Raw genomic sequence first — 15,179 nt, 5'->3', positions numbered from 1 at the left:
ACGGACCGGTCGTTTCAAATTGGGAGAGAGATAGAGAAAGAGAGAGAGAGAGGTAAAAAGGGAGATGGGGCGAGAGAGAAGCGCACACACTCACAGGTCAGTTAAAGGCCGACTACTAGATACGGGAAGGGAAGGGAGTCACAAAGCCAGCGAGTCAGTCGCGCAAGGCAGCCCATCTCCCACCCCACTTGCACTGTGTGATGGCGACAAGAATCTTTAAAGTAAAATTTCGGAAAATTTTTTTTATTGGTGACGAGTCTTTTTTTGTTTAGAAAACGGTGAAATAACATACACATATTTTACCTACTTACATGTGTTTTCCTTGAATCCTAATGTAGTCAGACGTTTTTGTTTACCCACACTTAGATCCCACTCACACTTAGTGAGTGACCTGCTTGGTTTCGGCAAACCGAAAAACAGTGGATTATCTATTATTAAGAAAATTTTAGGATGGCTTTACTATCCAATTTTTATGATTCCCCTTGCCATTGGAATGTTATGCCTGCAAATATTTCAATAACACCTTTTTAAGTTTGGGTTGATCTTAAGTTGGATAATCCCTCGAGTGAATGCGGTATTGTGGGGACTGAGATATTTCTCGTTAAGAGTAAGATAGACAATTTAAAATGTTTTAGATGAAGGATGACCAAAAACATACATTATCTTCACACGTTTGAATGGCTGGAGCCTAATTTGCTCATTATGTATTTTTATATGTTGTGCAGAAAAATATTTCCAAATAGGTAGAGAATGATATGTCATATACCAGTAACGCACCATCTATTTTGTGTAATTATCATTCTGACCATTTTTACTCTTTTCCGAGTTAAGCATAGACCCGCACTGGCTCCCATCTTATCTCGCAATTACTTATAACGTCACCAACTAACTTCGGAAGAACCCCCCCATCCGATTTTGTTTTATATCATAAGTTGCTTAAAACGTGATTAGTTAAAGTTCAGAATAAAATCACGCTTTCTCTTAACAGTTAATTTAAAAAAAAAATCTTCTGAACGCTATTAAAAGTTAAATTCTTCACTAGTTTGGAGACGGAAGCGTTGTTGTGATAAGTGATTTTCTCTACTAATTCGCACTTTTTATTTTAAGATTCAAATATTAATAACTACATTTTATTTCAGTATTTAATTTATGTATTTCTGTTGTATTAAATGCTAGATTTTTTTTTCTCGTCCATAAATGTTTATCTACCAAGTTGATCTTAAATATTGTATAATCAATCCATTATATTATCATTTTCAGTCCCCCATCCCTAATTTCTGGCTCCCATCTTATCTCGCAATTACTTATAACGTCACCAACTAACTTCGGAAGAACCCCCCCCATCCGATTTTGTTTTATATCATAAGTTGCTTAAAACGTGATTAGTTAAAGTTCAGAATAAAATCACGCTTTCTCTTAACAGTTAATTTTTAAAAAAAATCTTCTGAACGCTATTAAAAGTTAAATTCTTCACTAGTTTGGAGACGGAAGCGTTGTTGTGATAAGTGATTTTCTCTACTAATTCGCACTTTTTATTTTAAGATTCAAATATTAATAACTACATTTTATTTCAGTATTTAATTTATGTATTTCTGTTGTATTAAATGCTAGCTTTTTTTACTCGTCCATAAATGTTTATCTACCAAGTTGATCTTAAATATTGTATAATCAATCCATTATATTATCATTTTCAGTCCCCCATCCCTAATTTCTGGCTCCCATCTTATCTCGCAATTACTTATAACGTCACCAACTAACTTCGGAAGAACCCCCCCATCCGATTTTGTTTTATATCATAAGTTGCTTAAAACGTGATTAGTTAAAGTTCAGAATAAAATCACGCTTTCTCTTAACAGTTAATTTTTAAAAAAAATCTTCTGAACGCTATTAAAAGTTAAATTCTTCACTAGTTTGGAGACGGAAGCGTTGTTGTGATAAGTGATTTTCTCTACTAATTCGCACTTTTTATTTTAAGATTCAAATATTAATAACTACATTTTATTTCAGTATTTAATTTATGTATTTCTGTTGTATTAAATGCTAGATTTTTTTTTCTCGTCCATAAATGTTTATCTACCAAGTTGATCTTAAATATTGTATAATCAATCCATTATATTATCATTTTCAGTCCCCCATCCCTAATTTCTGGCTCCCATCTTATCTCGCAATTACTTATAACGTCACCAACTAACTTCGGAAGTACCCCCCCCTCCGATTTTGTTTTATATCATAAGTTGCTTAAAACGTGATTAGTTAAAGTTCAGAATAAAATCACGCTTTCTCTTAACAGTTAATTAAAAAAAAAATCTTCTGAACGCTATTAAAAGTTAAATTCTTCACTAGTTTGGAGACGGAAGCGTTGTTGTGATAAGTGATTTTCTCTACTAATTCGCACTTTTTATTTTAAGATTCAAATATTAATAACTACATTTTATTTCAGTATTTAATTTATGTATTTCTGTTGTATTAAATGCTAGCTTTTTTTTTTCTCGATACTACACTTTTCTGATACTACACTTTGATTTTATAGCCAGGTTCATTAGTTACTGATGTTTTTTTTCTTTGAGTTTTATAATTATATAGATATTTATTGACGATTGGAACATGAGTATACTAAGAAAGAAACTAAAACATTCTGAAAATAATATTTTTATTAACGTATAATATGCCTGTTATCGGACATAAACATAAAATATAATAGTGCATGAAATATAAGTTTGGTTTAAATGCAATGTATCATTGTATTTGTGTTCGCTTACGTTAATTTTAAATTAATTTTGATCAAGCACAAAGAAAATAATCCAAAATTACGGCCAAAATTTATTTAAAACTCATTCAGGGGAATGCTATCGCGATGTTCGATAATGTTGTTCGCAATAACTCAGATTATAGAGCGGAAGACTGTATATATATATATATATATATATATATATATATATATATATATATATGTATATATAGTATAGCTATATATATAGTATAACTATATACATACACACACGCATATATATATATATATATATATATATATATATATATATATATATATATATATATATATATAGTTTCTTTCTGAAAATTATAATTGCAAAAGATATTTCTACTTTTTGTTTTTAAATTACAGGTTTTGAATGATTTTTATATGCACGATTTAAATAATTTCCATGCTCCAAGAATGTGAAACTTTCGGCATAACATATTTTTATATAATATTGAACAATAAGTTAAAAAAAAATTTAAAAACAGGAGCATAGAAAAATAAATAAATGAAAAAATGGAACAATTTATACAAACGTTCAGAATATGAATGTACTGATACACGTCTTGGGAAAAAGACAACTATCACACCCCTTCCTCTCTTTTAATTATAGGACGTCATTTTCACAGCCTTTTGACTGCCTGAAATTTCTGGCTTTCGTATATTCAGTGTTTACAAAATTTTAGTTTGTTGCGTTTTACGAATGGAAGAATCACTCGGTTTCTGGGCTAATTAATTTATGTTTTGTACAAACGATGTGTTCTTTTATTACATTCAATATCTTCGGATTTTACTTTACTAATTATCTTTGAAATAGACCATAAAACTAATATCTATCTTTTAAAGGATTTTAACAATGAATTTATTTAACTTCCAAATTTAGCTGAATTGGGTCGCTCGCCGTGAAAACAATTTTTTTTTACGTGTACAAATACCGTTTTGCTTTTGGAAATTAAATTTAGTCCTTAATCTTTCAAATACCATAAAAAAAGTAGTCGGAAACCTACAGAAAAAATTATGCTAAATCGGCTTTCAAAACTATGTCCCCCAATCTTTGTCCGCCCATTTTTGCCCGTACCTATATCTATGTCTGCTGTTTGTTTTCTTCTTACTGCCTATAAATCGCTTCATAGTTTTTTTATAATTATAAGTAACGAGTATGATATTTAATTCATGGGAATAATAAGTTAATAACTATTAAATTAATTACGCAATAAAAGTTAGATGAGATTACTTTAGGCACCGCCAAAAATGGCCGAAAAATCAAGTTGTTGTTGTTTTTTAAAACTAAATTACATTTATTAAAATCCATTATTTCTGAGTAACTTTTTTTTTCCAGAAAGATAAAACCCTGAATTTTATCATATAGAAAACAGAATAATGTAAAACGTTTTCTACTATTTTTAATTCAATTTTAAATGTTAAATTTTCCCCAAAAGTTAACAATTGACATTTTTTGTCTTGCACAAAAAACGTACTTAAATATTAAAAAAAAGGGTTTTTGAAATAATTAATTAATTTATTTATTGTCTAACTAAGATTTAGGATAATTTTCTTAGAGAATATGCAAAAATATTATAATATAAGTACCTGAATTTCAAATAATTCCACTTCTTCATATAGGTAACCAGATATTTCGCGTCGACGTAGAGTTCAGATCGACTCTGTTTACGTTTTCGTTTGATGATAAGAAAACTATGGAAGACCAAACAGGCCAAAAAAACTTATTTTTCAGTGACGAAAATTTCAATGTATTATTAAGCTGAGGCTGGCCAGTACCAGATGGGTGACCATTTGTATGAGTTTGGTTTTTAATGTGTATGTGTGTGGGGGCCAGGCTCCCCAAAATGGGGGGGGACAATTTAAAGCAGAATAAAAAAAAATTATTTCAGCGCGTTTGGTCCACCGTAGTCGAAAGGCGGCAAACGTTTTCAAACGGGATCGAAAAAAAGGATGCTATTTTTAACACAAAGGGCACAATATTTATCGAATTTTTTTTTTGTATCGATTATTCAAAGCATGCCCTGTTTAATAATGGTCATGCATTATTCGGCTCGCTAAAAAAAAATTGTTAATTTATTTATCAAAAATTTTAAAATTGCTTTTTTCGTATAAATATTTAATTTTTTTTTTGTTTTGCTTAACTTAAATTAATTATTTTACTTAATGTATTCACCGAATTTCACACTTCAAAACTCAAAAGTGGGATAATTAAACACAATCGAAGTTCTGATATTCAGACGTCAAAATAAGGTATGCAAACATTTTTTTTTTCTATAATTCTGTCCCTTACAACAACACAATATGTTTTGTTCAGTTTCAGATGATTATTTTAAGCATATTTGTTCCCACTTCAAAACAAGGGGGGTGTAAGCAAAAAAATATATATATATATAAATACTGTTTATGAAAAATAAGTACACTGTTATAAAGTTCATTCTTCTCCTAATAATCGCTGAAAATTTCGTATTGATCGGATAATTACCTGATTGTTGGTAGATTTTTAAAAAGACGGTCCGTCAAAAAGAACTGACATGCCCCCCCCAGTTTTGGCGGTGCCTAATTTAATATGATCAAAGTATAATACCTGTTAATACAAGTAACAACTGAGTACATTTAAATCATAGTAAATATAGAGTACATTATTTTTAAAAATATCTACCTAGATTCGACCCTGGATTACCACGGCCACAACGTGGGGCCCTAACCACTAGACGATCACGGCTAATAGTCGACACTGAATTTCGCACCCCAGATAACAGTTAAGTAAAGTACGACCTACGCTCTTAAGTTCAGCAGTCAATAAATAAGCCTGCGGCTGCTGCAGTAGTAGTATGAACTATGTTTCTCTTGTTAGATTATATATATTTACTGACGGACATAATTTTATTTTTATCATGCTTTTTTTTAATCAATTACGCCTTGTTTTCTTTTATTGTTTACTGTAAAAATCCTGTAGAAAATAGAGCGAATTATTAAAAAAAAAAAAAAATCGACCTGCCGTGACCAGGATTCGAACCTGGGTTACCACGGCCACAACGTGGGGTCCTAACCACTAGACGATCACGGCCAACTGTCGACGCGCCTTTTGAAGCGATAGATAACAGTTTAGCAATGTATAACCTACATTTACAAGCTTAGCAGTTGATGGATATGTACACATGTAGTGTAACTAATTTGATTCTAATTTATTACTATACACTTTTCTGAAATTATAAGATGTTTTTACACGCCAGATAACATTTTACGAGTGTCACCCAAATCTCTAACAACATTTATTTATGTTATATATTTATGTTATATATGTGGCTGGTAGTGTCAGCCGGCAACTAGTCGACGCTGTTTTGTAGGCGGCAGATAACACTTTACTCACTCGAACTACATGACCAAGACTGGCAGCTTATGTATATGCACAAAACTGAAGTATTAGTATGAAGATTATGTCCCCTGTTACACTGTATATGAACGCACCTCTGTATTTTTATCAAAAAATAATTAGACCTTATTTTTTTAAAAATTTTATTATGGATTTTATTATTATTATTATTATTATTATTATTATTATTATTATTATTGAAGTATAGCGTAGTTTTTTTCGTCCAAATTCATTAAATATAAAAGTTTATGAAACTATAAGTTGTTATCAAACCTTGTGTGGCATTTTACTTATGTTCGCTTACAGTTAATTTGGGGTTCATTTTGATAAATCACAAATAAGATAACTTTGCAATCAATTTAAAAAGATAAAACAGTTTATATAAACATAATAAAATGTTTAATATAATAACCTTTGGTTTTGTTTCATGTTAACGAAAAAATATATAAGTAAATATGCATCATTTTGATTTATTTTTTACGGACTATATTCTCATCTTTATTAGTTGTTGTTTCACGACGTTTCAGCGAACTTCCTCTGGCTTTCATCAGGTTGTAACCGCGAGGGATAAGAACTTAGAATCTTCACGAAGGCCATAGGGATAGTTGGCCGAAACATTGTGAAACAACAACTAAGATGAGAATAATTGTCCGCAACAAATAAATTAATATAAATAATACTCATTTCAATAATAAATTCCAATTAAAATAAAATATAAATATGTATCAGTATTCACATTATTTACATTCATTTCACTACGGTTTTCATCGTTGCGGTGATTTTTACAACGTTTCGGTCGATGTAACCTCCAACTTTCTTCAGGTTTATCTCATTGAACTCGGGATTATTTCCATCGGATTCGGGAATTTGGACGGAATTTCGAGCGGATCCCTTTATTCACTTCACGAGGGTAGCATGCTCTTGTTCACACTCCCATTCCCTTTTGATTTCTTTATAAGGTCAATCCTTTCAGACGTGTATATATATATATATATATATATATATATATATATATATATATATATATATATATATATGATTGGTATGTAGTTTTCTTGAAGCATTGTGTGGGATAGGTGTGTAAAAGAGGTTTAGAAGGTTGTCACAATGCGAGGAATAAATTATAGTCGCTGTTGGTAAGAGGAGACGAGAACAAGTGGCGATTTACAAATCAATAAGTACATATATATATATATTGTATATATATATATATATATATATATATATATATATATATATATATATATATATTTATTCATTCAGCTGTATGGTAAGCTGTCTTACTTGTAAGCCTATGCGACGTATTCCATTATTATTAATTTCGGAAATTTTTTTGTAAAAGGGAAAATGTTTTCCGAAATTAATAATAATGGAATACGTCGCATAGGCTTACAAGTAAGACAGCTTACCAAACAACTGAATATATATATATATATATATATATATATATATATATATATATATATATATGTGTGTGTGTGTGTGTGTGTGTGTGTATGCACTTATTGCTTTGTAAATCGCCACTTGTTCTCGTTTCCTCTTACCAACAGCGACTATAATTCATTTCTCGCATTGTGACAGCCTTCTAAATCTATTTTACACACACATACACACACACACACACACACACACATATATATATATATATATATATGTATATGCAGATGTATATATATATATAATGTAAAACTGTAAAAATACAATTTATATTAAGTTGTTCTCTTCTCATCAGAGGTAAGATATAAGCAAATTGATATTATAACGAAGCTATGAATTTGCTGCCATTAATTGAAACAACATTGCATGAAAGCTTAATCATAAAAGATTGTACAAAGGGTTTATAAAATGGGGAAAAATAAATAAATCAGATGATGCATTACAAGTTAAGGATACAAAAAAAACAGATGAAATGATTTGGAGAGATTGATTATATGAAAAAGATGATAGGAGATAAGAAATTCCGGAATAATACTGTTGAGACGCAGAATAAAAAACAAATACACACGTATACATACAAACATACACAAACGCACACACACACACTCACACACACACACACACACACACACATATATATATATATATATATATATATATATATATATATATATATATATATATATATATATATAGCTACACCAACATAAATATGCACACACATGCATATACATACACAGGCAAAACAAAATAATGGTAGAAAACTATAAGCCAAGATCAAGTAAGACAAAATAATGAAACAAACTAGTTAAGAAAAACACAAAGCAAATCCCACTATTACAATGTTTTCGGAGAGTCCAAGGAACAATCATAAGGTTAAAATTAAAAATGCATTACGAAAAGAAGGTTCCAGACAATTCAGGAGAACAGAGAGCGTATGTTACGTATCGGGTAAGAAAAACAGGCTATTTGGTTGGAGGAAAAAAATAAGATTGTAAAGGACGAGATATATAGGTTGATATCTCAGAAAATGCGGAAGTTATTTCAAATTAGCGAATAGTGTTATTACGAGATTTAATAAAGATGAAGAGATGTTAAATCTATTGTGTTCATGTGTATGTCATGGATTGAAGTATGATTAACTAATGTTTCACATTTCTATAATTTTATTGTCATCAAAATCGATAAAGTCGCCCAGTTTTTAATCAAGTCGACTAATTGCATGCTGTAGTAAGGATCGATACTGGTGCTTCTCATGGCTTCCCGCAAAATACATTGGAGTCGACAGTGCACTAGAGAGAGCCTACTTATAATTTTATTATTTTGATATGTAATGCCTTGAATTTTAGTTTAATATTCAAAAGTCAAGTATCATGCTTCAATTGTTTATTTATTCATCATGTTTGCATTTAACCCTAAACGCAAATGCAAAATAAATCAAAATAGAAAAGATAACGAGATGGAAGCTAGAACTTGCTTATTTTAACTACAACATTTCTAATTGCAGCAGGAAATAAAATGCTGTTGCGGACATCCTATCTTAGATTTGTTCCTCTACAACCTGTGCGGACAGGTTACATAGCTTGCAGAAGGACAGGTTACATAGCTTGCAGAAGAACAGATTACATAGCTTGCAGAAGGACAGGTTACATAGCTTGCAGAAGGACAGGTTACATAGATTGCAGAAGGACATATTGCATAGCTTGCAGAAGGGCAGGTTACATAGCTTGCAGAAGGACATATTGCATAGCTTGCAGAAGGGCAGGTTACATAGCTTGCAGAAAAAGACAGATAACATAGCTTGCAGAAGGACAGGTTACATAGCTTGCAGAAGGGCATGTTACATAGCTTGCAGAAGGACAGGTTACATAGCTTACAGAAGAACAGGTTACATGGCTCGCAGAAGGACAGGTTACATAGCTTGCAGAATGACAGATTACACAGCTTGCAGAAGGACAGATTACATAGCTTGCAGAAGGACAGGTTACATAGCTTGCAGAAGGATGGGAATAAACAAAATACTACATTTCGTCAGAAGCAAACTGTTCCTCTGTGCATAACGTGAGAATCATCAAAATGGACTGTCAGATCTGTTCTGAAGTAAAACCAATGCTCCTCAGAAATTGGACGATTTTAAGCAAATCGTGCTTTTCGAAGCATTGCTACTAAGGTAACAGACACGTGAAGAGGTATAACGGTATCATCTGACAAACGGTGAGATTGGCTGTACAATCGGGAAATGTACCTATTATTGAGAATAACTTTTAGATGTAGCCCTATACAGAATTCGCTTATTGCTTTCCACCTCCACTTATTGTGATCCATACGAACGTCTCTTCAATTTTCTAAGAGATTAACTACTGGGAATTCCACGAGAATGCGATTAACAAGCGCTACATTTGTTCTCTTAAAGCGTCATATATGCGGAACTAAATAGGAACTCTTACTCGAGACCGTTCCCGTATAAACATCAATCAAAACTATCTTCCTGTACGTTAAAATTATGTTGTATATCCTCATTGGATGATAAAACGAGCAGTTTTGAGATAGAAATTTATCATGCGCCGACAACAAGCAGAACTTATGTAAGTGCTTTATAACTAAAAAATTTGGAAATTACAAGAGTAATTTTAGAAAAAAAAAACTAGTCATGCCGTGACCAGGATTCGAACCTTGGATACCACGACGTAAAGTTGTAATCGATAGACGATCACGGCAAACTGTTACCGCCGATTGCACACGGAATAAAAGCAACTATTACAAATTGATCTTCATGTTCAAGAATGACAGATGATGTATATGCACGGGACTGAAGTAAGAGATGGAAGCTTATTTCTCATTTTTACTATATGTTTAATCACGAACGCAACATAGTAATTACTAGAAAGTCAATTCGACCTTATTTTTTAGGTTAAAGTCATTTTTTTATTGAAGTATAATGTTCCTATTATCACCTTCAATACTAAAATGTAATAGATAATGAAATATAAGTAGTGTCAAAACAAAGTTAATATGTGTTTGCCTAAAGATTATTTTAACCGCATTTTGATCAGTCATAATAGGTACGGCTAAAACAGAAGGAGGGGGCAAGGACTTTTTGAGGGATCCTCTCTTTAAACATCTCCCACAATCAAGTAATTACCCAATCAATACAAAATGATTACCGATTATTAAGTGAAGTATAAACTGTAATGTATGCCTTTTCCATAATCGTAATTTATATATACTTTTTGCTTACGAAACCCCTTTCTTTATTTCTTGTTACAAATATGCTTTAAATAATCAGCCGAAACTGAGCAAAATATATTGCATTGTAGGGAGGGTGAAAATTGTAGATAAAATAAACAAACAAACAAAAAACTATACATGTATAAGATCCGAAGGCTTAAAATCCGAATTGTAAATGTGTTTATTTTTCTATTATTTGTGTTTTGAAATTCGTTAGATATGTTAATAATAATGATAATCTTTCAGATTAGCAATATATATATATATATATATATATATATATATATATATATATATATATATATATATATATATATATATATATGCGTGTGTGTATGCATAATTTTATTTGCGCAAATAACTACTTTTAAATCCTTAAAAATAAATCAATAATTTTCTTTCAGTGTGCTCAATATTGCTAATATACTATTCAATAGGAAATGCTTTGAGAAATCGATACCAAAAAAAGAAAAAAAAACGATAAATAACTGCGCATTTTGCTAAACATAGAATAATTTATTTTCGGAAATTTCTTATTTCTTACTGCGGTGGATCAAGCGTGATACTAGATGCAGGAGTTGTTTTCAACATATACGACAGCTAACATTCCAAAAATTGCCACACGTTTGGTACTGGCCTGCCTCATCGTTGCTCGGAGTTAGGCAACACACACACACACACATATAATATATTTGTAGTCATCGACATACAGTCCTGTCCGTTGTATCACAAATCATCAGTGCCGCTGGATTAGCACCTCTCCCAAGCCCAGGATCCAACCTAGATCCGTCGTGTTCACAGTCGGCAGTTATACCCCTCGACCACGGCAGCTATGCCCGCAACTAATCCGTCCGAATGTCTATTTAAACAAATATCCGTCCGCTACTTGTATAGTACTCCGCCTATGGAAAAAAAAAAGAATTGAGCCCTTCACTTGGTTGGCAAAGCAAACTTTCAAAATACATTTAGTCAAATTTAAATGATAGTTTAAAACTATCCGGGCCTCCGTGGATAGTTTTAAACTATCATTTAAATTTGTTTTGTTTTGTTGTTTATTTCACTAGGTAAATCTATAGAGTGATATAAAAAGTTGGAATTGTTTGAAATCACGGTACTTATAGCATAATATTTTTGAATATTCTGATAGCAAAAAATCACAAATTTATTTCGACGAAAGAAATTGGGCCAGAAATTGTTTTTAAATATTTAAATCTGTCTCGGACCAGTTTTTATATTTAAGACATAAATAAACAATATATAATTTTGCACATCTTTAATTTTGGGGTCCCAGTCAGGAGATAACTACAGCAAATAGACGAAGCTGTTTGCGTTCTTCTTAAAATTCTCTACACAAATCTGACTTAAAATTACAGAATGGATATTTCTACTTATATAAAAAAAAACTACCTAGTCTATGTGTTTGAGAGTTTGTTACCTGCGGCTTCCGGAACTCCTGGCCCGCTTTTTGTTTTATTTATTTATTGGTTTATTTATTTTCTTATTTTGGAAATGTCATGCAAAGGTATCTTTTGTATGGGAAGAGTTATTACAAACGTTTTGTATCGGAATTCTTCCAATAAGTATCGTAAATCGATAATCGAAAAAAAATCTGATTGAAAAGGAAAACAGAATTTGAATTAAATTAACGAACTTGTAACGCCTAACATTACGAGTGTATTTGAGAAGTTTTATCACTGCACAAGCAGGCCGATTTTTTTTTTTTTATTTACGCTCTATTTCCTGATTCCAGACCTGGTTTTACCAGGAAAACTCAATACCACAATTCTCCCTTAGGTGTTTCAATCTTCTTCCTTATTTGCATGACAATAATGGTCGTTTCATTGTTTGAGGACAGGTAGTAATTGTTTATTTTATTTATACTTTGCTATTGTCTATCAAGTAAATCCTTGACTTACCGCACATGTATTTAACCCAATTCTCTGTGTTTCTTTAGATGTCTAAGTACACAGGCTATTATCGAAGTAAATGGTCTTTCATCATCCAGTAACGCATAAATTAGTACGTGTAGAATGAAAATATAACTCTTCATCTTGAAAGAACTACATCTAACTGTAATGCTTATTCCTATATTAATATATACATAGTTTGATTTAGAATATTGACTTTAGGATTTGAGCTCACATGTTTTATTCGGTTTTTGCGATAACGGATTATCTTGATTATCATTAGACAGCAATATATTTCTAAAATTTAATTTTATCCTCCACATACAGGGATGCCCTGTTTTTTTTAATATTTGCAGTCATGTCTAAAAAAACAATCTATATGGAAAACATCCAATTGTTGTAATTCATAGAGTCATGTAAATTTATGAGTTTCTTGTGTTCCATTTTTACAAAAAAATTAATGATTATAATTATTGAGTAAGGTATATATCTTCATATTTGTTTATATAAAAACTATATAAAGATATACAGTGTAATCACACTGACATACTGGTTCTCAGAAGATCAGTAAAATTCAGCAGTGTTGAGCCTGGTCAATACAAAAATTGGCGACCATTTGTAATTCCAGGTGTGTAAGTGCTCTTCACTAATCTTGGTATTGCTTCTAGTCGTCCTGGACTTCTCCTTGCCAGTTGAAGCAGGCAGTACTAAGTAAGAAGAAAATAGAGACTGCAACTTTATTTAACAATTAAACGCGCAAGCACATTGTCTATCGGGACAGAACGGTATCCATTATCATAGATTAGGATTCGAACCTGAGTTTCCGTGGTCACACCGTAGAATCCTAACCACTAGACGATCGCGTCACTTGTTTTGCATTGCAGCTTTTAAGGAGCTCCTACAAAGATCAGATCGACACAATGTATGACATTTCTAAAAATGATTTCGTCTTTGTCTTTCTGAAAGAAGGTCTTTTTGAGTAGTGATAGAAATATATTCGAAAATAGTCAACCGATTATTGGAATTCACTTTATGTAGTACCTCAATCTCATGCATTTTATACCTATTGGCATAGAATAGATTCTCGACAAACTGCTGGCCAATAGCAGAGTTCTAAGTTGCAAATGAAGGGAGAATCACCGATCCTATACTTCTCTGTCTTGTATACAACGTGCTTATTTATACGAGTCTTCAGATACAATGAGGTTGTCCCAGCATAACATACATTACACTGGCAAATTACGTATGGATTAAAAAAATCATACACAATATTACGTTTCATGATGAAAGGGCGAACTATCCTTGCGAACAGAAAGAATGTAGGTCTGGTAATATATAGCAAAGACAGGGAAACACAGGATAAACAATTACTAATACTTCCAACAATCTGTTTTGAAAATTTTATATCATTAACCCTTATCTATGTCAATTCAAATAAACAGAACATTTTAAATGCCCAACTATTTTAGAGGGTATGAAATCTAAAACATACTTTGTTCATGCAGCCATTAAGGTATTTAGTTCTCTCCCATTAAAAAATTTAGTGGAACGTGGGATTATGATGTCAGGTTACACCGGCACAAAAGTCTAGACACCCTTCAGAATGCCCACGTACATGCAATTCAGGCAATAATGAGCATGCCTATTTTACTTGACTTTTGTATTTGAAACGTTAATTCAAGTCAGTATGTAAAATAATTATATAAAATCAACAGTATGTCCTCTACAGTATAATGTAGACTCCAATGTATACTAGATTATATCCCTGGGTGGAGGCATATAAAGCTTTGTCCAGGTGCACCGCGGTGGTTACGGACTATATCAGGTAATCATTCGGTTGTGATTCATGGGTGATTTCTCCGATATCGAATACAATAACAGTATGAGACGTGTGTTGAGTCATATATTTTTTATTCTACAGGAAATTATTCAAAATAAAAAATTAGGCACAAGGCTACTCAAGAATTGAGAGGGGGCTATGGTCATCCTCATCATACACCTTCTAGCTAACCCTAGCTAGAGTTCTCATTCCCCTAATACCGAAGACACACTGGGGGGGGGCGTGCTAATTCTCATTCAACCTCGGTTCTAATAAATGTGGAATAGTCAGACAATCAGTCTACGTGCTAACCTTTATTCTTGTTATTAAGAGAGCAATCCTGCAACAATCCACGAGGAAAACGGAATAACGAAATAAAATATCGATCTCAGAAGAGAAAATCTATCAATGACATGATCTGCTCTTTTACACATATTGATCGATTATATTTTTCACTTTGGGTATCATATTTATTCAGGTTTAGTTTTAGCTAAAAGAAAGACATTACATTAATTTCTGATGTTTTTCATATATCTCGACGAAGACTGGGAGGGATCTTAGTTAAGTTTTGTCTCAGAATACCCTCGATATCAGTAAAGCCATTTTTCAATGTGGTCACTTAGCAACATTGATAGAACAACGGGCGGTAACGAT

General features: G+C 31.9%; 1 non-coding gene across 1 annotated transcript; it reads right to left on the bottom strand.

The window, feature by feature from the left end:
- Positions 1-5,756: 5,756 nt before the first annotated feature.
- On the bottom strand, positions 5,757-5,828 carry Trnah-gug (transfer RNA histidin (anticodon GUG)). The gene has a single exon. It is a non-coding gene; the product is annotated as a tRNA-His (tRNA).
- Between the last annotated feature and the right edge of the window lie 9,351 nt (positions 5,829-15,179).

This window comes from Euprymna scolopes, chromosome 3 (assembly GCF_053919585.1).
Source record: "Euprymna scolopes isolate OS-2025 chromosome 3, ASM5391958v1, whole genome shotgun sequence".
Classification (NCBI taxonomy): Eukaryota; Metazoa; Mollusca; class Cephalopoda; order Sepiida; family Sepiolidae; genus Euprymna; species Euprymna scolopes.
The sequence above is the reverse complement of the archived record's forward strand: the minus strand, read 5'-3'. Positions and strand labels throughout refer to the sequence as shown.